The following is a 22,698-nucleotide window of genomic DNA, read 5'->3' on the forward strand; positions in this document are numbered from 1 at the left end:
ATGAAGTAGGATTTAAATAGATAACAGCTAAGAAAATTCTAAAATAGACATAAGACATCAAGTCATAGATTCAAGAAACTTCATAAAACAAAGGGGGATGAATTCAAAGACAACCAAACCTAGGAACTTTGTTGTAAGAGCTCTCAAACCAAAGACAAAGGGAAAATCTCAAAAGCGGCCTGATTACATGTTTCTATCAAGAAAACAAAACAAAAACAAAAAGAAAAAACAAAACTACAGATATCATCAAACAGAAAGATCAGACTTCAGAATTTTCTTTAATAACATGAAAAACAAAATTAGACAACCCCATGTTTTCAGGTGTTTGGTAATTCCAAATTATTTCTTTAGGCCTATTATGGCTTTTGAGTTTGTATTTGTGTGTGTCTGTGCACGCATGTTTTCACATTTGGGATATGGTCCAAGAAGAAGTTAAAATATCTAAAAGTCTCACCTCAGAATCCATAATGAATACAAACACAAACAGATATTGTTACCAGCCATAAAAGTACAATAAGACAAAGAAATAAATTTGAAAAATTTGAAAAAAGTTAAAAGATTGAGATTTACTCTCCTTATTTAGAGGTTTTTGATTATATATATATATATACTCTTTTATATATATATCTTGTTTTGATTATATGTATATTTTTATATATAAATCTCTTATGTGTATAAATCTTATATTTGGAAAATCATGCATATATAAATAATAAATATTATCTATAAATCTAATACCAAATTATTAGACAATCTACTGGCAAAATATTAGAACAATTATAGTGGGTAAGATCAGTATGCAATTGATATAGAATATACAAACCGATATATAAACTGATCAAATAACAACAAAATTTTTGTGAGGCTTGACAAACTGATACTTAAGTTGATATGAAAAAACAAAGGCCAAATATCACTAATATAATTTTACAGAAGAAATACAATGTGTAGGAATCCGATAGCCCAATCTTAATTGACACCACAAAATATGATGATTAAAGTATGTGCCATCAATGAATTAAATATGGAAAAAATAGACAGTATTAAAACAAATCCATACGCACATTAAAATTTGATATGTGATTGAAATTAAAGTAAGAAGGCAGAATGATAGCCTCCAGTTTCTAGAAAAAACCACTGTGAGAGGATCAGTTGGCCAGGAGACAGACTCTTGATTTCAGCACAGGTCATGATATCAGGGTCTTGAGATGAAGCCCTGTGTTGGGTTCCTCACTCAGTGGGGCACCTGTTTGAGAGTCACTCTCTTCCTCTCCCTCTAACCCTCCCCCAACCTGTGCACCCTCTCTCTAAAATAAATAAATCTTTGTATCAAAAATTTAAAAAAAATAAAAGTTTAAAACTTTTTACAAATGTGGTGGGAAAATAACCAAAAAATATGGAGACATGCATGTGTATATAACACACATATGCACCAGCATACACTCATATTTAAACAAATCACTTTATTCACAAGAAGGCAAACAAAACAAAACAAAATAAACAAGCAAACAACAACAATAACAAAACAATTCTTCAAAACCAAACATGTAGGAAAGGCAGAAATCCAAAAAGGCAAATAACTTCTGAATTTAGTTCTTCTGATGCAAGGTTGATGAATCATAGCTGTCATCTCCACACCTATATGCAACATGGACAACAGGAGAATAAGCCCAGGTTTTCCCAAATATTGGCCGTCAATTACAAAATGTCTGCATAAATGTGGGATTCCTGAGACCTATCCCTTTAGTTTTTGGGTGAACAAGGGGAAAAAGTCATAAAGCAAAGAGGAGAGCAAGAAATGGGAGGAAAATAAAGCTTCTATAATTATTCTAAGTCTTTTTGGGAATATGCACGTTTTATTTCTCCAAGGTAAATACCTAGTAGTGGAGGGGCACCTGGGTGGTTCAGCGGGTTAAAGCCTCTGCCTTCAGCTTGGGTCATGATCCCAGGCTCCTGGGATCAAGCCTTGCATCAGTCTGCAAGGAAGCCTGCTTCCCCCTCTCTCTGTCTCTGCCTGCCTCTCTGCCCACTTGAGATCTCTATCAAATAAATACATAAAATCTTAAAAAAAAATACCTAATAGTGGAGTCATTAGGTAAGGGCATGTTTAAGTTTGAACTACCAAAACTTTTTTTCCCCTTCGTTTTTAGCTTTATTTTTTAATTAAAAAAAATTATTGTGTTATGTTAATCACCATAGCGATACCGTTAGTGTTTTTTTTATTTAAGATTTTATTTATTTATTTGACAGAGAGAGATCACAAGTAGACGGAGAGGCAGGCAGAGAGAGAGAGATAAAGGGAAGCAGGCTCCCTGCTGAGCAGAGAGCCCGTTGCGATGCGGGACTCGAGCCCAGGACCCTGAGATCATGACTTGAGCCAAAGGCAGCCGCTTAACCCACTGAGCCACCCAGGCACCCCGAGATATCATTAGTTTTTGATGTAGTGTTCCATGTTTCATTGTTTGCATATTACGCCCAGTGCTCCACGCAATCCATGCCCTCCTTAATATCCATCACTGGGTTCACCATTCCCCCATTACTATCAAAACTTTTTTAAAGTAGTAGTGTTTTCTATTCTCAACAGAACTTCATGAAAGTTACAGTTCTGTGAAATCTTATCAATAGTTTGAGTTTAAGTCTTTCATCATTCCAGGGGTTGAATTAAGAGTATCTTGTGGTTAGTTTGTATCTCCCTGATTCCTAAAGATATTAAGCCCATTTTCACATGCCTTTCAGTCTTTGTCTTCTTCTTAAGCCTTTTGGCCATTTTTAATTGGGTTATTTGTCTTTATTATTGAATTGTAAGTGTTATTTATCTATTCCAGATACAAATCCTTTGTCAAATGTGCAGTGGTGAATAATTTCTCCTGGCCAATTCATGTTCTTAGTAATGCCTTTTGATAAGGAAAAATGTTCTAAGGTTGATAAAGTCCAATTTACCAATTAAAATAAATTATTGTGAGTGCCTAAGGGTGTCTTAAGAAAGTTTTGTTCACATTGAAGTGGTAAAGATATTGTCCTGTGTTTTCATCTAGAAACTTTGTAGTCCTAAGTTTTACCTTTCAGTGTCTGACCCATCCCAAATTAACATATACCAATGCTACAAGAAATGAGTTGAGGTTGATTTCTTTTTTATATAAATATCTAGTTGTTATAGCAACACATGTTCAAAGGTTTTACTTTGCTGATCTTCATCAGCCACATTATCATTGTTGCAAAAATATTTTGCTCATATCAGTGTGGTTCTATCTCTGAACTGTGGAATCTGTTCCACTGATCTATTTGTCTATCTTAATGCCAATACTAACCTGCTTCAATTAATATAGTTTTAGGTAAGTCTTGAAAATCAGTATTGTAAGTCCTGAACATTCTTCTTTTTGGGGGTTATTTGGACTATTATTGTTTCTTGTATATTAACATAATTTTTTTTCATTTTTTAAAGGCTAATTTATTTGAGGGAGAGAATGAGAGGGGGGAGGGGGCAAAGGAAGAGGGAGAGAATCTGAAGTGGGGTCCCCACTGAGTGCAGAGCCCCACATGGGGCTATATCTCACGACCCTAAGATCATGACCGGAACTAAAATCGAGTCAGATGCTTGGCCAACTGAGCCACCCAAGCACCTCTCCATATAAATATTTTAATCAGTTTATCAATTTCTACAGAAAAGCTTGCTGAAATTTTGATTAGGAGCATATTGAATCTCTAGATCCATTATAGGGAAAAGATTGTTAAAATGGCCATTCAAAATTATGGATTTGTCTGTTCTTCCCTTCAGCTCTGTCCCTTAAGTTCTTTGCATTTTGAATCTTTAAAATTGAATGTTTATGTACAATTCCATTTCACTTCTTCTACTGGTTTCTACCTATATCAATGTGGGTTTCTTTTTTTTTTATTATTTGTTTATTTGCTTCCTTTTTTTGCAGTTACTCAGGGGATTACAGTTGTATCATTAACTTATCTTATTCCACACAGGATTAATGTTACATCCCTTCATATATAATATGAGACTCTCCTAACATACTTTCATTTACCACCTTCTGTCTTTTGTGCTATTTTTGTTCCATAATTTTTCTTTACATAGGTTACAAACACCATAATACTCGATAATCATTTTCACTTGAAATAGCAAAATGCCTCTTAAATAAATTAACAAAAAGAGTTTTTTAATATCTTTACCCACATATTAACAATTTCTCACACTCTTCATTTTTCATGTAGATATGAACTTATACTTGACATTATTTGGAACTTCCTTCAGCATTCTTTATAGCGCAAGCCTACTGGTGATAAAGTCTCAGTTTTTATGTCTCAAAATATCTTTCCTTCATATTTTTGTATTATAGGTTGACCATTCCCACTCACTCCCGCAACATTAAGGAATCATTACTTTAGAGACTCCATTATGTTTTAAATGAAGTCTTTAGAATTTTTATTGACTTTCCCATATATTAATCTCTTCCATACCCCCTTACTCCCCACTCCCAGACTGCTTTTAAAATTTTCTCTTTATTTGTAGTTAAGGCAACTTGGCTATATTTTAGCTACAAATTGTTTCTTGGAGTCTGTACTTCTTGGTGTTTGTTGATTTTCTTGGATTTGTAGGTGGATATTCTTTTTAAAATCAAGTTTGGTGGGAAAATATGCTCCTATCTCTTCAAATATTATTTCTGCCCCAATTTACCTTCTCTTCCTCCAGGTCACCAGTATATCCTCTGATATATTTTCAGCATTTGTTTCTCTCTTTACTATACTTTGTATGGTTTTTGCTGTTCTTTATTCAAATTAATTGGTTTTTGATCTATAGTAGCCAATCTCTGTTGATTCCATCTAAAAATGGATATTGTATATATCAGTTATATTTCTGTTTGGTTCTTTTTTATGGATTCATTTTTTCTGACATTACTCCCCATATGTTCATTCATTGTATTTTCCCTTAAATTTCAAGCATATTGTAATTGTCCTAAAGCCTTTGCCTACTAATGCCAACCTATGTCTTGTATTTGAGCCTATTTCCACTCACCTGACTTTTCTTTTGGTTTTGGGTCACATTTTCTTGTTTCTTCTCATGTCTAGTAATTTTTCTTTGTATACTGGACATTGTGTATGTGAAGACATTGAGATTCTGGATTTGACATCTTCTAAAAGAATATTGAGTTTAATTCTGGCAGAGAGGCAGTTTTCTTCAAAGATAAGCTTGATCCAGTCATGGTTTCTTTTTAGGCCTTCTTGGTAGGATCCAGAGAAACCGTTTTCCTAGGCAACATGTAACCATACTCAAAGGCAGGTTTTGTGGTGGTGACATCTCAGCTAATGACCTGGCTGAGATGTCCAGCTATTCAGAAACTTAACATCTCTCAATACTGTGGTGTGATCTCTAAAATCTTGGCTCAGCTTTTCTCCACCAGGGTTCAAGAAATAGCATGTGCAGCTCAGTATTTGGACAAAACTCGAAGGAGTCCTCATGAAGATTTATGAAATCCCTTCTCTGAGAATATCTCTGCTCTGGTACCACACTCTTTACATTCCAGCCTTGTAGCAGCCCTCAACTCTGATCTTGGTTAATTCTACCCAGAAAAAACTTCTAACTCTGTTTCAGTTCCAATTCCCTGTGTGGTAGTTTGGAACATGCCCCAGGCAGAAATCCAGAGTCAATGTGGTGTTTCCTTGAGTGATTTCATTCTTTCAAGGAGTCAAGTCCTGCATTGCTGCTTGTTCAGTATCTGAACCATTTGCTTTATATATTTCATCTAGTTCTATAATGGCTTATGGTGGAAGCATAAGTCTTTTAACTGTCCCTCCATCAAAGCCAGAATAAGAAGTTTAATGTTTTTGCCTTTTCTACATTTACAGTTTATATTCATCTCTCACTGTTGTCCTTCCCATTATATCTGCTTTTCCTTGAACACCTTTTAATTTACTCTTTAAATCTGAGATGGATGTTATATTTTTCTTTTGTTTCTTTTCTGAGTTCTATCAACTCCTATTTCATAGATTCCCGTTTTTCATCTTTTCTATTCTGTGCCTCATACCCCTTCATATGTGCAGTGGCTCTTTTAATGATATTTAACTCACAATAGAGTGTTTTGTTGCAAAGTTCCTCATTTCATGACTTTTTTTCAGTATCTTCATCTGCCAAGGTTTTTGGTATTAATTTATGTTTTCTTCTTATAACAATATTGCACAGGTATTGACTTCTTATTTGTTATTGTAATTAATAGTATTGAATTTCCCCCCGATTCACAATAGCAAGAAATTCCATGTGGAGAGACACTTTTCTCTCTTCCAGGGAAAGGAAGCACAAGTATTGTCATTATTTAGAAGTCAAAATTTCCATATTCTGAGGCTATAGTAAATAACAGGGATTTTCCCCCCTCTTTTGTTTTTCTTATTCTGTTTTTAAAAGATTTTACTTATTTATTTAAGAGAGTATGCGAGAGCATGATCTAGGTGACAGGCAGAGGGAGAAGCAGACTCTCCATTGAGCAGGGACCCCAACATAGGGCTTGATCCCAGGACTCCAGGATCATGACCTGAGCCAAAGGCAGTTGCCCAACCAACTCAGCCACCCAGAGGCCCCTGTTTTTCTTATTGTTAAAGGCTATTTTGTTTCAGTAAGTTCTTTATTTTGGACTAGTACCTTCATTATCCAATAAAGGTAAAACCCTAAAGAGACACCACTTATACACTATGTCTCCTTTTCCATGAAAAGGGACCTTACCAGAAGCTGCTTTTCCCTTTGACTTTCCATGGCTCTGATTCACTTGATCTAAAACCTTTTCACAACATTTGCCCAATCATGATGAGACCATCCAAAAGGAAATTTTTAATTTTTATAGTGAAGTACTCACATCAAAGATTTTTAAATATTGGCAATTTTTATATGACATTCCCAACCAAATCCATTAGCTTAGTGTTCAGTAAAGTTTTGATTGTTCGAAGTAGTATCAAATCTTAGACATTTTTTTCTGTAGAAGAATATGAGCACATTGCACTGAACAGTATTAAGATACTTCCAGACTTCCTTCAAGTGAAGAACAGTGAGTAGAAATAAGAAAATGACATGGAGTGTTATATAGCACAAATACGTGGAGAGATTTTTCTAACAATGTGTTCTTGCTCCCTATCTCCACTACCATAAAGGAAATATAATTTGAGGTGATTGAAGAAGTTGACATGTATGTTTTGAGATAAATAAAGCAGGGGTGGGGTAGCAAGGAAGGAATGAAGGAAGAATAAGAGGGAAGAAGGGAGGAAGGAAGGAAAGGGAGGAGAGAGGTGGAAGGAAAGGAGAGGGGAGGGAACAGAAAAAGGAGGAAGGAAGGAAAATACTCCCTGGATATTTCTGGAAAATTCTCAACCACTGGCATTATCATGAAAACAAACACCAAAATAGAAAGAATGGCAATTTAAATTTTTTTTTTTAAATTCAACTTAACATATAGTGTATTACTAGTTTCAGGGGTAGAATTTGGTGACTCATCAGTTGTATAAACATCCAGTGCTCATTACATCAAGTTCCCTCCTTAATGTCCATCACCCAGTTACTCCATCCTCCTACTCACCTCCCTTCCAGGAACCCTCAGTTTGTTTCCTAGAGTTAAGAGTTTCTTATGGTTTGCCTCTGTTTAAGTAACCCCAGAAACACACGGGGGGAGTTGGACATACATCAGTAGTTAGGGACCAGTCAGAGTCAGAGGAGAAACTGGATGATACTAGAGAGCAGGAGAGGTCTTGTGGGGCGGGGCAGTGGGTGGGGGCAGCTGATACACCAGAGGAGACAGAAAGGGAACCTGGAAATGCAGACAACACTCACCTGACAAGAAACTACATGTTCTTCTCCTTTTCCAGAAAACCAATGCCTGACCTCCCTTAGCTCAACTTGTCTTTGAATTAAAGGGAGTTACGTGCTCTAATGAGGGAGGCATGCTTAGCTTTTGGAAGAGTTCACAACCAACTGCTAGGGAAGTGGTGTTAATGCTTGATTATGAGGCACACAAGCAAACTGAGGGGGTCCAATGCAGAAGTGCAGCTTTGTAAAGGCCTTTGACATTCAGATATACACAGACTAGATGCACTAACTGGAGATCAATTAGGGTTAAAAAAAAAAAAAAAGTCTCAGAGGTTTTGAAGTCCATGCCCAGGAAGAAAAGTTAGATGATCCTCCATGATCCACGAGGGCAGAACTAGCATTTCCAAAGGCGGCAGGCTTGGCTTTGACATAAGGATGGCCCTTCCAACAGGTGAAGGTGAACCAGCATAAATAAAACAGATATTCACAGGTAAAATGGCCACCTGGTGGGAATGTTGGAGAAGAAATTGAAACATGGAAGAAAAGTTAGATTCCAAAGCATCTCTCACTCCTCCTGGGATCCCACGACTTCATGTTGGAGGCAAAAACACCACGGTGAGTGAAACGGGCTTGTTCCAGCTTCTCCCACTCAACCTGGGACCTGGAGAAATGTCCTTAAGTACTTTCAGCCTAGTTTCCTCCACTGTGGATGGAACAATGATAGCCCTATCTCATAGGTTGTGAGCTTCTTTAACGAGATGATAAATGTCCCATGTTTATCCGGAGCACAGTCAGACCCTAATGGCATTTGCTGCTGCTATTATTGAGAATGAATGTGACACTGGGACACAGCACAGTTCATCTACTTTGCGGATTCAGACAAGGGAAGATTCAGCAGATATTCCAACAGGCCCTTGGGTGTGTGGACACAGCAAGGTCAAGGACAGAGAACAGAAAATCGTCAACAATGATACCACATGGCATGTGGTCTAGAAGAGGGGAAAATGTGTCGGTCAATGATCAGTTGATCATTGAGAGGAACAACTGCCAAGCCTGCCCCCCTAAGAGGTAACTATTTGCAAGAGGAATTAAATAGAAAAAGTGCCATCTTAAAAATAAGTATACAAAATATGATCCGGGAAGAAAACTTTCCTCATTGGCAGTCTTACGAAGAGAAGTCATGTGTTGGAATTCATGGAGAAGGAAAGAAGCAGAATGATGAACTTTTCCCTGGTATCATGACATGTCAGAAATGCAAAATAAACTGAAACTTGGAACTAGAGGCAGTGAGGACGTGATTTGGACAAGCACAAATGTATTTTAGACTTCTTTCTGCCACTGGGTATCATTATTTCTCAAGAAAATTGCCAGGAAGACACAGACTGTCTTAGATAACCCCTTGGAGTGTTCATTCATCTACTACAATGTAAAACGGTGCAACTGGACGGCCTCCTTGATCACTTAAACCTATAAACCACAGCATATCACCCTTAAGTTTCCGATTCTGCAGGAATCTCATTTCGCATGGAACAGCTTCTAAAATCCCAGCAAAGAAAGTATGTTTCTTTCTGTCTCTGACATGAACGGTTGGCACTATCCTGGATACAGCAGGGGCAAAATATGTGTGAAATTGAATCATTCCAGTATGGGGAGTTAGATTATAGGAATATACCAAGAGGATTAAAAAGGAGTTGGATGCTGAGTAAAGAGCCTTCAATACTTCTCCCGAAATCTTGTCAATTGCCTGTAATTAAACATAAAATAATTTTTGTTTTATTTACATTTTCTCTTTTCAAATGCATAATAGATTCTATAACTTTGGCTGAACTGTCAAACCTGCTTCAAATTTAATTATACTATAAATAAAAATGCCAGAAAGAGGAGCTTTTACTTAAAAAAAAAATCTAGTATGACTTCATTCCTGGCTTCTGTTATCATTTGTGACGTTCAAAGCTGTGACTGTTGAAGGAAACGTGCTGTGTCATGATCCTCTCTGGACTCTTTAATTACTGGGATCACACCAATAATGAGGGCAGGTGGACCCCGAAATGAGACTCACCAGAGAGGGAAAGGAAATCATTGATTTAATTCTGCTGGAAGCATTAGGTGAGGCATTTTTGGTATTAGAAGTGTCTTTACCGCTTGGGCTGTGGTGGGTGCTATCCTGGGAGTGACGGGATTTGTATGTGAATGCCTGTTCCACCCTTTAGCAGGTCTGTGTTAATGTGAAAGCCAGTTAACCTCAGTGAACCTATAATAATTAAACTGCAAAATCAGAATAATAATTCAGACTTCACAAAGTTGTTATGAATATTAAATGGGGATTTATACCAAAATGCTTGAATAATTATAAATCAGCTTATAAAATTAAAGTAACAGTATTATTTTGCATAAATTAATTTTGTTACTTTGCATAATAAACAACGCAAAGAAGCACAACGCCCTGCCTTCATTTCAAACTTCGGTTAGGAAGTTTATTTTATTCTTGATTCCAGAGATGCCGCATACACCTCATTTGAACTTTCTGGAAGGGACTTCTGTTGATTTCATTTGAGTCTCAACTTTAGGGATATGCTATTGAGAGGGTCACTTGTGGGGGTGGGACTAGGTAATCCATAAGGCCCTTTCCAGCACTGATTCCTGTGATCCAAAACCAAAAATGACCTTAACTATAAAATGTCATTTCTCCCTTTGCTTTTTTTCAGTCCTGCCCTTAGATCACCCCTGGCTTGATTTTCCTGCAAGCCCAGAGGAAGGGAAGGTCATGGGAAGAGAAACAAGCCTGGCAGAAGCAGGACACCAACTGGATCCAAGAACCTTGCTCCTTGTCGCTACCCTCAGTCCATTCCCTGGGTCTCTCCATGTGTTCTGCATGTAAGAGCGCCAAAAACTTTAGTCGATGCAAATATACAGTATTGAGCTAGCAGGACTGTTCAGAAGGAGGGGCATCTGTGGAAAAGGAGGGGGCAGTATGCGTCAAGGTACGTTCATAGAAATAAAATGTAGACAAAGGTACCAGCTAAAAGAAACACAACGCTGCAGAATTATGATATGCTTCATTTCAAGTACAGGAGAGGAGAGTGCTGAGAACCCAGTGGGATCATGATCAGGTAGCCTTAAGTTTGCTCTGTGGTCAGATGCTATTAGCCTCGCCATCTCACAATAGAAAAGGGGGGAACTATGGGGTTACTGGGTGGCTCAGTCAGTGAAGCATCTGCCTTCAGCTCAAGTCATGATCCCAGGGTCCTGGGATCGAGCCCTGCAAAGGACTCCCTGCTCTGTGGGGAGCCCGCTTCTCCAGTTCCCTCTGCTGCTCCTCTGCCCCACCCAACCCCAGCTTGTGCTCTCTGGCTCTCTCTCTCTGTGTCAAATAAATAAATAAAATAATTTTTTTAAAAAGAGAGGATAACCTACATGAAATTAAAGCAGCAGCACAGAACAGCATAAAGCTGGTCTTTCCTGGTACATAGAGTTTTTCCTGGTTTGAAATTTTCACATCAATAAAGAACAGATATTGTATCTATTCCTACATGGGCAGGTATTCCTATAGGATTAATTATTAGAAGCAAATTGCCAGATCCAAGGTCAAGTACATTTAGAATCTGAATAGAGTGTTATTCTGTCCCAGTCAATGGGCCAAATCAGATTTCCATAGGCCACAGGAGACTGCCCATTCTCCACATCCTCACCAGCCCTATACCTTGTTTTAAAATATTTTGTTGATATAACAAGCAGTATCACTTAAGTTGCATTTGTGCGATTGATAGCAGAGGTGAATATATATATATATATATTTTGCACGTTTCTTGGCCATTCTTATTTTCTCAGCTTGCCCATGGTATTTGCTCCTTTTCTCATGCAGCTGTTTGTCTTTTTCTCGTTAATATATAGGAATTCTTTACTCTGAATGTGAATCTTTGTTTGTAATTTTTGGTGCTGATAAAAATATCTCAGCCATCAGTTTATCTCTCATCAATGAGGTTTTTTTCATCATATAAATGTTTTTGAGTTTTCGTGGTGGTAAAATCTTTTTATCTTTTTCTCTATACAATTTCATTTTTATTTTTTTCTTAGGAAAGCTTTTCCTACTCGAAACTGTTTCAAGAAAAATCATTTTTTTTTCCTCCTTCTAGGATTGCTACTGCTGTTTGCTTGTTTTTTTTTTTTTTTTTAAAGATTGTATTTGAAAATGAGCTAGATTATGTTTTCATATGGTGTGGGGTATTTTTTGTCAGATGGATAACGAATTGTCCCCAAAATATTTATATCAATTCAGGATTTTTCCTCCTAAGGCACAAATGCACAAATTCTTCTTGTACATCGAATTCCCGAAGACATATGGGTTTATCAGCCCTCTTGCGAGCCCTGGATAAATTTGAAAGGGCACAGAAATTCGGTGGAATAAAAACGGCATGTAGCAATTACTTTATTCTACCATATTATTAAAACAACAATAATATCTACTTCATCTCCTGGAATTTTCTGTTTCCTCTAAGTCAATGAAATGTCCTTTAAATAACTTCGACCAGCCGTAGAGAAGGCAGATTTCCTGGAGACAATTCAGCTGTGGCGTCCCAACCACCTAAGCCCCCGATGGAGTCAGCATAGGAGAAACAGGTCCACAGGTAACTGAAAGGCTGTTGAGATATTTGTGTGGGGTTCAGTAAGGTCAGAAAGCTGCTTCTCACTCAAGCAGCCCGGAGCCAGGCAACTCATCTGAAGGTGCACGCCCCCCTTTTCCTTCTGGGTCTGCAGGTGCTGGCTGAAGCGGGCTCTTACAAGAGCGTGCTGAGGCTCTCCTGATAATACAGTTTTTCCAAGTGGGAACATTCCCAGCCAAAACTTTCAGATTCAGCTCTTCTAAACAGAGAACTGAGCCAACCGGGTTGCAGCCTCCTATATGATCCGAGGTACTGGGCTCTTTGACAGACACAGAACAATGTGCCCTGAGAAAAAGACCCCTTGGGAAAGCAAAGCCCAGCCTCCAGCCCAGGCTTGTGCAGCCAAGGGGTTGCGGGAAAGGAGAGGGTGAATATTCTTCTTGACTTACCACCTACTGAATTAGGCTCAGAGAGGGGCCAGGATTAGCAAGTACTGTATGGCCAACACAGGTCTTTTTATGCTGCAAGATAAACACACACTCTTTCAGGTTATAGCACGTTAGGATCTCCTCCCTGTGTAGGGAACTCACCCGGTGAGGATCTGCCACTTCCTGGTGATTCAGGGGACCACAACAGCATACTTGGACTGAGGACAGTCTCCTTGAGCCAGAGGTGAGTGGGAACCTGTGCAGGGGGGAAACGGAGCTGAGGCTGAGCTTTCCCTGTTCAGCTGCAATAGGCATCACCTTGTGTCAGAGAAGACAGCAGAGCCCATTTGACAGGCGACAACCATCCTCCTCCTGCATTCAGACTAGTTCGGCTGGAAGACACCAACGTTGTGTGGATGCGTGTCAATCAGTGTATATCTTGAGTATGAAAAATGCAAAAATATCCCCTTTGATGGCTTTGACTTTCCTTTGCTTCCACACCCAAGCACTCACCTCCCCACCTCCACTCCGTGACGGTGGTGTTCCATCCATACCCCTCTAACTGAGTTCCCAGGCCACACTGTCCAGCACAAAAGCCACATGAGGCTATTGAAACTTACATTCAAAGGAATTAAAATTAAATAGAATTAAAAACTCTATTCCTCTGGCCACATTTCAAATACTCAACAGTTTGTGTCCACCATAACAGAGAGCACAGATTTAGAACATTTCCACGATTACAGAAGTTCTATGAATCTCACATAGTCCTTGCATACCCTCACAAGTCCTTGCATACCCGTCTTTCTATGTTTTCTTCTATGCTCTGCCTTCAAAGAGGATGGGACCCACTAAGGAAACAGACAAAAGCCAGTATTCTTGCAAATGAATCAGCGGTCCCAGTTGGTGATAGGATATGAGGGAAGGTGCTGGGGGCTTGGAGAGAGGGCAGTGTGTGGTCCAAGACCTTCCGGGAGCGCCACAGACTTCACTTCAAGCCATCACTTTGAGAAGTGAAGTTTCAGTGGAGAAATGAAGAATCCACGGACGTGAGTGTGTACATATGGCATAGAGGTTGGAGCAGGTGTAAAGGTGTTCACCCTACAGAGACAGACAAGGGGAGAGAGCCAGAGGAGGAACAGATCCCAGAACGTCTCTGGTTTCCCTGCATTTGTTTTGTTTCCAAGCCCATAGAGATGCTGCGCTCTGATTTATTCTGTTTCCTGCTCTATCACCAGGCTCCCAATCAAAATTAGGTTCTACCCAAGGTACCTCAGCCTAAAAACAAGATAAGAACTTTCAATTCCTAAAATGCATATTAAAATTCCCACCCTTTGCACATCTGGTGGAAAAAGTCAGGCCCAGTTTGCACTGCCCCCCATCCAAGCTGAGCAAGAAAGGCCAAGTTTGCGCCACTGTGCTGGTGGCTCTTGGCAAACGTATATAGGGAATCGCCGAGTCAGCAGTGACTTAGAGCCCCTTGGAGGGAGGAAGAGGAGCATTCGGAAAACTCAGATTCCCTCAAAAAGAGGAAAGTTACAGGAGGCCAAGATGCAAGTGAAAATCATTAAGCAGAATATTTGTAACGTGACTCTAAAATTAGGCTGAGCTGGCAGTTTTCATCTGAATATTATTTATGGAATTCTTTTATGACTTACATGCTTCCTCCTTAAACAGATGCTTCAAGAACAAAATTGTAAGGGAAAGCCAGCATTTAAAACAAAATTTCCAAATACTATGCTAGGTTGCCTAATTGAAGGAATAAAGACAAGTGTGGAATCACATGTCTGATTTTAATAAGCAAATAGCTCAAGTTGGAAAAGAGCTACTACTCAATGTCCCTTTCCAATGTAGCAGAATTAAAATGAACTTTAAGCTAGCTATTTTAATGATGGAAACAAAAGGACTGATTAAAAGGGGATTCCTAAAATAATCCAAACTTTGAATTATTGATTTAGGGAAGATTTACACATGGAATTATTGAGCAAGAAAACGAAGAAGGGAAACATGTATAATGTGAATTTTTGAAAAGCAAATATTGAGAAAACTCTTATATAAATATGGACAAAAATTTCAAAAGTTAGGTACCACTTCATGATAATATGTTAAATACAGATCCAGTGTCAGTAAAATCAGACAAATAGAAGGCGTGTGTGTGTGTGTGTGTGTGTGTGTGTGTAACTTGCTTATAAGACTTTCAGTTCTCTTTTTTTTGCAAGTCCCACATGGTGGTGGTTTTACCATGTTTAGTTAACCTCTTTCTTGAGACCAGGTTTCTGCTCTCAGCTGTGCATTCCTGGTGCTCTAGGACAGTCTCTGGTATGCATTAGGCATGAGATGAACTATTGTTGCATAAATGACACCAGATAGATCAAACAGCATAGTTGGTAGAGGATGCTTGGAAACAAGTAGAAAAGCACAAGAGTTGAGGTCAGAGAACTGTAGCCAAGGTATTTCCTGGGAGAGGCAGGCACATGAAACTTGAAGACTCTATGGACTTGGATTCTGCACCAAAGACATAACCTACTGATGTAGTTTGTGGAGCCCAGTGCAAAATAAAATTTCAGGGCCTCTCGCTTAAATAATTATTAAAGGGGGTCCTGGGTGGCTCAGTCAGTTAAGTGTCTGACTCTTGATTTTGGCTCAGGTCATGATTTCAGGATCATGAGATGGAGTCCCACCCAGGGCTCCTCGCCCAGCAGAGAGCCTACTAGTTCCTCTCTCTTACCTACCGCTTTCTCCCTTTTTCCCCCACCCCTAACTCATGTACACATGTATGCACTTGCTCTCTCTCTCTCTCGAATAAATCAATATAAATAAATAAATAATTAGAAGAAGAAAATAAAGATTTGTAAGAAGTTCAAGATTGTGACCACAGAGCATTAAACCCATCAGGGGGCTCTGTGCCCATGCACGGTCACAGACCTGTGACACCAACCCCAATAAAGGTGATCAAGGGTCCTTGAGAGACGCATTTAAGAAAGATCTTTAAGCAGGATCACTACAGATGTAGTGGAGGCAACTGTTGGCAGAAGGTCTGGGGAAATCGCTTGGAAGAAAGGTGCACCAGCAGTGCAAGAGGAAGAGGAGGGCCTGAACAAAACAACCAGTGGCTGCAGGGTTGGAGAGGTGCGGACACTGTCCAAGAGGAAATGAAGGAACGGGGAACCACTATCCTGATTGCACTGGGGGTGTAGACTCCAGGTAAATGGAGCTGCAGCAGGTCCAGCCCGCCAGGACTCCAACATGCTTCTGAAAGTAATAGTAAACCAGAGAATGTGATAACCGTGATAGAGCTATGAAATAGTAGAAATAACCCACTAATGATCTCAGAGGAGACTGACATCATTTCCTTTATAGGACCTGGGAGAACAGGACCTGCTCCATATTAACACTGTCATGGGTGCTGCATCTCAAAATATTGTTCAGATGCCGGGGGAGCGGGGAACAGTCAGTTGACAGACTGCCTCCTGGTTTCAGCTCAGGTCATGATCTCAGGGTCATGAGATCGAGCCCCACGCTGGGCCCCACACTCAGCGCAGAGTCTTCTTCGGAATTCTGTCTCTCCCTCTCCACCAACCTCCCTCCCCAAAATATATAAATAAGTTTTAAAATGTACATATTGTTAATTTTTGAATAAAAAGCAGCAGGGAGGAGAGTCCAAGAGTCCAGGAGTCCAGTCAAGTGAGTGAGGAGGATATATACAAGCAGCGTATAGACAAGGACCCCGTGATGTTTGGGATCACAGCACTTTTCTGAGCAAGTTGAGTCCTATTTACAGGTGATAAAAGGAGGTCACCTGGAAGCAAGGTGATACTTTCAAGGTTATAGCGAGAGCTAGAAAATTATGTCACCAGACTCCTTTTCCAGGGTTTTCTCCAACAGACCACACTTTCTTCCCCAAAACTCTTCTATGGTATAGACTGTTAGTCACTGATTGGATTAGCAACATGGCAAATTCAGTGGAAGGCAGGATAGATGCCAGATGTTGCAACCACTAAGGATTTGAAGGGTAAATAATCAAAGGGTTGGAAATGAGCTGGGCACCAGGGTTAATCCATTCAGGGTAACAACATGCTCCTGGCAAAGACTAGCTTCCTGATCTTTAGGATCAAGGCAAACTACTCAGCCAAATTCAGTGCACAAGTGCTCATGAAATGGCAGATTTGGTTTTTTTGCTTTTGTTTTTTGCTTTTCTTCAAGTTATGCTTGAATGCCCAGTATTGTCATGAGAAAGTGCTGGTTGGAACATTTGCTTCTCTCTTATTGATGGGCAGCTGTGGTTGACAGAAATATAAGACTCAGAAGTTTCGGTCCCTTGGCCCCATCCGTCCATTCTGGCTTAAGATGATTACACAGCTATTTTGTATAACAAGAGCCAGACAAAAGAGAGACAAATGGTTGTATTTCTCAAACCAGCTCCATCAAGGATTACTCAGAGCATGGTCTCCTTCGTCTTTGCAGACTTATACTCCCATTATGGCTTGGAAATGGTAAGTCATTTTTCACAAGGCTGATCTTTAACTAGTTAGCAGTGGAACTGTTAACATTGGTGCATCCTGCAATACTGGACCTTTGTTTTCTGACCCTTCTGGCTTCAGGTGTCCTGTACATTCCCATCCATCACAGCAACCTCTTGGATAGCCTGATTCTGCTCTTCCAGGGCCCTTCACGATGGGAGCCCAGAACCTGAAGAAGGGGAAATGGCCAAGGAAACGGCTTCCCAGAACCTTTCAGAAGGAGCCACAAAACCACTGTTCCTGAGAGAAGACCATGTAATATATCATCTCCTGGAATACTTTAGAAATTAAGAAATGTTTTATTATAAATTACATCAAGTCCACAGATATAAATCAATTGTAAGTGAGAAAAACTAAAACATATGTCACTCTTACCCTTATCAATGTAAATTACTAAGTAATTTAGTGAAGTAACTAAAGAGACCATTTCCATGATGGGCTATGGCTATGGGATTCCACAACCCAACCCTCTTCCTTTCCTATTAGGAATAACTCCAACAGTCACAGATCACCCAAAGGAAAACCCCGCATTACAGAAGACATAAGGGAATTACAGTTTTAGAAGGAGGAGAAAAATCAGGCAGAAATTACATGCATACGTACACAAAACAAAAAACAATGTTCTCATTATTTTAGGGTCTTAGAAAACCTATGTGTCTCAATATGGCTGGTTGTCTTCATCAAAGAGCATTTATCAAGGGGGAATTCTCACATGCTCTGCTGTGTCATTCACAAAAGGAACTATACATCCCTTGCTCTGTCCCTAGAGGGTGGCATCCCTTGTGCACTGGGTCCATGAGGGGGAAATCATTTCCACAACTCACAAAATGTCCTAATTGAATGGTGAGAGGAGAGGCCATTTGAGGAGAACTAAAAGTAAAATGGTCTCAAGAGTGTCCCTGTGGATTTCTACAAAATCTTTTAATAAAAGCAGCTGGAATTTCATCCTGGCTCACTCGCTTTCGTTATGTGTCCCAAGTACTTCAATCTAATTTTTTTTTCTTTTTTCTTTTACTACTTGTGCCAAATATCAGAGTCTTGAAAATACTGGAAAGATGGTTTGCTTTTCATTTTGTTCCTTTCTCAGGTTCCTTTTGAAAATGGGTTTCGGGCTCAACATTCCTTGGACACATTTCTTTGCAGTGAGTTATTGAAATGAGTGTTTCCTTGTGGCAAAGTTTAGCTATGAGTGCCACTAGGCCATTAAGCTATAAGGCGTAGTGCAGTCCCCCTGAGCATCCCTGCATTTCCTTACATACTGCAGATTCAGGGGAGGGAGAGAGGGGAACAGCCACATCCAAGGTGGCTGATACTTTGGACTCACTCAAGGCTTGCTCTCATCATATCTCCTAGAAAAACCCAGGCAGCCCCTAAAGCCCATCCCAATGTCCCCACAGTGTCCATATGCCAGGATTCTCTCAGCACCACTATTTGCCCGGTGAAGCCTATTGAGCACTATCCGTGAACATCAGCTGGCCCAAAGCTGACGTCTTTCTACAGACCATGAAGCAAATGGGAAAATAATGGGACTTGGCACCCACAACCTTGACTCTCAGTTCCAGTTCTATCTTTGGTAGTAATTAGTATCATAATTAGCTGGGAAGGTTGTTTAGATTCACCGAGTCTCTGGGGGGTTTTGTCTGTTTGTTTTCTAAAATGGGCTATTCATATAAAACTGTAGGAAAAACTAACCAAAAAAGGACATTACTTTCCATTAAAAAAATAAAAAATAAAACTAGATTTAAAAAAAATACCTAAACTGCAGGTTTGGGTGGCTGGCAGAATGACTCTCTGGGGGACTTAGAAAAATGCTCAGTCTGGTCTTGATCAATCATTTGGGATTGATAAAGATGATAACTGAGTAGACCAAGACTTGGGAAAATCCAGATTTCTAGGCCCAACAATGTATGAGGCACACTAGCAGTCCCCACTAACCCTGCACCAGGGAAAGAGGTTTCAGAAATGGAGAGAAAAGAGGGAGGGACCATAAACTAATATCCGCCTTGTAAAATTTCCAGGAAAAGAATTATATATTTCCAAGAAAGTTATTAATAAATTAAGTATAATTAGCATCTGTATGGCTCCTCACAATTAGTTTTCATATCCTTTTTAATCTTACTTAATCGTAGTTGATTCTACCTACCTAATCTCATTCAATTCTTACCACAACCCCAGTGGTATCAGAATTGTTGTTAGGGAGACTCAAACCCAGGCCCCCACATACAGTTTCATTATACTGCAAGTAAGGTGGTATATTTTGGCAGATTTGCCTACTCTTGATATACCCATTAACCTCTCCAACCTCATGGGAAAACTGGAATGATGGCACAAAATTAAAAGGAAAAACCCACAAGAAGTAAGAGTCTGTGGACTTGAACTTTGTCCATTTGCTTTCCCAAACCCACATGTAGTCTGCTTACCCTCTCCTTTTATTTCCATCTCTGTTGGCCTATGTATCTAGCCAGGCTGGGGCAGTTATCTCTGATCCTCATGTGAAATAGTGAGACCATGATTCAGAAAAAAATGCTTCTCTTTGGAAACACCCTCTGAAAATAAATCAGACATTTCTTCTTTTTTCAGTGAATGGCTTCATTTCCTACCCTTTTCTGTCTTCTAGAAGTATGAGTTCCATTTGGGGTGTGAAATCCACCATGGTTCCTTGGGCAATGCTCAGATGAGACTTAAGCTCCCTATCGTAAAATCTGCAAGAAACAAGAGGGCCTTCTGCATTCCCAAAGAGCTTCAGATCTGGATGGCACAGGAAGGCAAGCACCTAAACCTGTCATAATTGTGCCCAAATTGAAGACCTCTTGTTGATGACAGGAGGGATGCCACAGGTTTTTTAACGTCATCTAATTTGGCTGAGCTGCTAAAGAGAAGTTGCAAAAATGTACGTGCCTTCTGTCATCCAAAGGGACAGCATCAATGCCTTTGAACCAATAGACTTTTCAGCTAAGAGAAAATTAAAAGCAAATAGCAAGGCTCTTGTCTAGCACATGGATGGTGAGTTCCAGCATGTTTGGGCCTGGCTTTGCCTTCTTATCGACAAGAGAAGGGGAAGGGGGTCAAGGACAAAGCTGACGGGCAGACTGCAGGACACTACTTGCTATAGTCCTTGCATTCACCACCTTAACAGTCAAAGAAATTAATCTTATCTCAATGGATTTCAAGATTCCAGCATGGCTGGCTGGCCTGGTTGTGGGAGAAGCTGGATAAATACAAAAGTATCCCCCAAGTCAATTTTTCTCAAGAAACTCATTCTTTATCTGAGGTAATCAAAAAGCAGATAAATGGTAACTTGAGCAATAGGCTCCATTTTAGGCAAAGCAAATGATGTATACGAAAAATAAAAATAATTCCTCTGCAAAGAATAGTCAGGGAAGGAGGGAGAGAGGGAGGGAGAAGCAAAGACAGGAAAAGAGAGAGACAGATTAGGTGTAATAACCACACACAGATAAAGTTTTTCCCTTAACTCTGTCCCCCTGTTGACTGCATGACCATTAGTATGTGTGGACGACTATGACTATGGGGGCATCTGAATGTATCTGTATGTCTGTGTGGACATGTGTGGACATGGTGGGAGGGAGAATGTGTATGGGCCTGAGGTATGTGCAGGGGGCAGGTGAGAGGGATGGGTACAGGCAAGCAGGTGTGTATCTTGAGATGTGGGTGGGGTACCTGGGGGGCTGCGAGCTTAGACATATTAGAGAACATGTATATGAGAGTATGTAGGTGATATGTGTAAGCTATAAGGGGGATTGTGTTTGGTAGGTGGTAAGTGGTGGGTTTGTGGACATCAGGTGGGAACTGTGTGCACAGAGCTGCGTGTATGTATGTAGGGTACGTGTGAGGGTTGAGGGCGTGTGCATAGGGAGTGTGTGTGGATATGGTGTATTAGAGGAGGATGTGCATCTGTGCAATTAAAGTGAAGTATGGGACCCGATGAAAAACCAACTGAGCTTTCCTTTTGCCTCAGCTGCCCCACCCATGGATCCTGGTGCGACACCTAGAGTGTCTTGTCCCAGAGATGTCTCCGCATGCTTCTTCAGTCCCCTGGAACTGCTTCAGAATCCAAACCACACTTGGAAGCCCACACCCATGTCTCCTTTGCTGCAACTCAGAAGACTGCCTTGCCATGATTTATGTGACAACAGAGCCTTTATTCCCCCACTGGACTGATTTGGGAAGAATACTTCTGGGCCACAATTCCTGCTAATAAATTGTCTTCCTCATCATGACTGCCATGACCATCGCCATCGCCATCGCCATCATCCCCATGTGTGGCGAGGTGCTCAGTGGTGATGATACATCATCACCTCCTTGCTCTGTTTCCTAAGTCAGCTAATGACACATTATCCTTTGTGAAACTTAATTCTGTGGTATGAAACACAGCTGGATTTGCTCATGACTCCATGTTACTAGAGGGAAAAAAAAAATCTTTGAAACCCTAAGACTGGGGAAGCTTAGAGATCTTCAAATCAACATACAATCTCCATTTCTTGGCCAAAGCCTTAATCCCTCCAGACCCCTTCTTGTTTCTACCCTAACATGCAAATTCTCTCACTACAGCTCCAACTTCTGTACCCCTTCTACCACCTTCTAAAATACAAAATTAATAATCCATACTATTCCCATGGATGGTTGCATGGAGAAATATTCCTTTTGTGGCTATTGTCTGTACATGAATAGATGTGTCACAATACCGCTAGTGACAATGATGAAAGCGCTATTCCTCCATTTTCCTGCATGGAACTTCATGAAGAGTAGTTAGTTACAGCATTTGTCCTGGGGTAAGAGCATTTTCACAAGCCTCCATATTTCCATTTCACAAACACCCATTCCCAGAATAGTTGCTGAAGAATTTCTCAGGGACAGCACAACAGGTGCAGTGGCAGAGATATTGCAAGTGTGCCAAACTGTTGAAATTGAAGGCAGAGCTCAGTCTAGTTAGGAGAAAATAGCACCTGGTATTTTCTCCAAGGAAGGGAGAGAAGGAAAGAAATGCCAGGGAGGGATGCACCCTACCTCTATCCAGGCAATGAGATTTTCTCTGATTGCACTGGAGGGAACAGTGGAGAGGTTATTCAAACATGCAGAGAATTCAGTTCTCATTTTTCTGGCCCAGTGAGTTCTGTATCCTTCTGCATGAGGAAAAGAAGTGACAGTGTCCTCAGAACTTCTATCTGGATCCAGGCAGAAGGGAGAGTGTGTCCCATGCCTGGAGGCAAAGATCTGCAGCACCCCATGTGGCTGCTGGTCTAAGTTCTTCCGAAAGCCAGATGGTTGTTAGGTCTTCCAGAGACCCAGATGGCAGATCATGCCCTCGCTCTCCTCTGGCATCGACCTCAGGCCACAACCAGGGA

Source organism: Mustela nivalis (genome assembly GCF_964662115.1).
Source record: "Mustela nivalis genome assembly, chromosome: 6".
NCBI classification, from domain to species: Eukaryota; Metazoa; Chordata; class Mammalia; order Carnivora; family Mustelidae; genus Mustela; species Mustela nivalis.